The sequence below is a fragment of the Otolemur garnettii genome, unplaced genomic scaffold, assembly GCF_000181295.1.
Source record: "Otolemur garnettii isolate 467f Iridium unplaced genomic scaffold, OtoGar3 scaffold00037, whole genome shotgun sequence".
Lineage (NCBI taxonomy): Eukaryota > Metazoa > Chordata > Mammalia > Primates > Galagidae > Otolemur > Otolemur garnettii.
Genome location: NW_003852432.1, coordinates 3,502,604 through 3,504,722, shown reverse-complemented (window position 1 = coordinate 3,504,722; position 2,119 = coordinate 3,502,604). Strand labels below are relative to the sequence as shown.

General features: G+C 32.6%; 1 non-coding gene across 1 annotated transcript; it reads right to left on the bottom strand.

The window, feature by feature from the left end:
• Window positions 1-1,504: 1,504 nt before the first annotated feature.
• Window positions 1,505-1,666, bottom strand: LOC111725345. The gene has a single exon (XR_002773424.1). It is a non-coding gene; the product is annotated as a U1 spliceosomal RNA (small nuclear RNA).
• Between the last annotated feature and the right edge of the window lie 453 nt (window positions 1,667-2,119).

Sequence of the window (2,119 nt, the reverse complement as noted above, 5' to 3'; positions counted from 1 at the left end):
AAGCCAAAAGATCATCAGATGAGTTAAATACCCAATAAAAATATACCCTGGTGGACACCATAAGCAAAGAGAAGAAACTTAAGGCAGTCGGACAAAAACAGACACTAAGAGCAAAAGCAGGAAGAGGGAGAAGGCCTGCGCTTGGGATTTCATCAGCTGCCAGCAAGAGGAAAAATGGCAAAACGCTGGATCTATGAAGACAAAGAAGTAAAGAATATTGGAAAGGAAATTAATGTAAAATATAGGCAAATGTCAATCACTTTAAAAGATAACAGTTTAAGGCAAAATACTAATGGTGTACCACGTGTTCATAGTATATACAAAATGGAAATGTATAGCAACACTGGGGTACATTGTAACAAAGAAGATTTGAAAATACATGGTTATAAGTCTCTTATTCTACAAAAGAGGCATATAATATAATTTGAATATAGATGAATGTTATGGAAAATTTCTACTTTAAACCTTACAGAAATCAACACAACGTTTCCAAAACAGATATAAATAATAACACAATAGAAGAGATTAGTAAATTCTTAAAAAAATTCTCTAACAATTGCAATCTGTTGTTTCTTCTACTGTGCTGATTCACTTATCCATCAAACTAAAGGGGGAAAAAGTCCAAAGAAATGAATCATATTTTATGGGAGGAAAAAACAGGAGTGTCCAATGTATACTTAAATAGAAGGTTAATAATATTACTAATTAGAAAAACACAATTTTATAATCCATAAACAGTTAATGATAGTGTTAAAAATGTGGATATTAGCATCTGCTCTCTGAAATAATGAAAAGCAAGGGAAATATTAGTACAATCTTTAGTTTTAGAACATAGTAGTGGTACAGAGAGAGGTATTTTAAAATTTAGAAAGGCAAACAGAAGGGTTCCTTTGTATTAGAAAAGAGAAATAATAAAGCAATCTATAAAATATGTGTATTTTATGTGCTGTTTCATATATGTAATAATGAGTTTAGACACTTATGTAAAATACGTGTGTATTTTTGACACAGTTATTAAAAAATGTTTATTCACTTCAAAATGTTGTAGATGAAAGAAAATATGTAAAGGGCTGCGAGAGACTGATGACCAGTCATTCAAATTTATGGTGCCTCATCTGACTTTTCTTGTGTAGAAAAAAGTTCTATGAAAAATACCTTACTCGGAATATTTTATTTAAATTTAGCCAGATTGTATTCATTGGTTTTCATGTTCTAAGTTATTTTCAGTTTTATATGCATACACGAGGGAAGATATTTGCTTGTCAAAATCTAAAATGTTAAAAAATATTTCATCTGGAAGTGAATTATTAGGATGCAGCTAACACAGAAAATGACTAAATTGCTTGAGCTTTTAAAATTTATTCTGGGTATGTCAATCTGACAGGTGTAGAACTATCAAAATTTATGTAATTTTCTAAAGTATATAAAAACAAACATAAACTCTATCTTTTCATCATTCAAGGTGAGGGTCTAACTCTGACTTTGTATATGTATTTTTATTTAATAGGGGAAAATGTGAATGCAGTCCCCCACTGCCCCAAATTATGTATTCAAGTTTCCTGCATTTGAGGAAATCGCGGGATTCTCCATATCCAGAATGTTAAGGGGTTCCTCCCACTAGGAAAACCACCTCTGTGATGGCGGTATCTCCCCTGCTGCTATGTGTGGACTTTACTTTAAAATGTCACATTTCCTTACATTTCACAGAGCACCGCATCTGAGCATTCGCATGTTTAATCTGACTTCATAACCATCTTAAAAAGTCAATTTACCTCCACTTCTAGCTATGCAAATTCTCTCCCATCTTCTTCCAATTTTAGCAATGGACCCACACTGTATAATTTATTTGGCAATTACCCAGTCTTTTCAGGATATAATCATTTAATTCAAATGTGTGTTCCATTTTAGTGTGCGTGAGAACTAGAAGTGCTTGAGTGAGAGGTAGAGACACATTCTCTCAGATGATTCTGATGCAATCGCCTGCCTCTAAGTCTGTACTACAAGCTAGAATACAAAGGGATCATTTATAGAAGCAACCAGTTTTTGGGCATGGGAAAAATGTATATGTGGTCAGTATTTTTTTGTAGTCTTCAGTATTCTTCAATTATTTGAAGAAAAA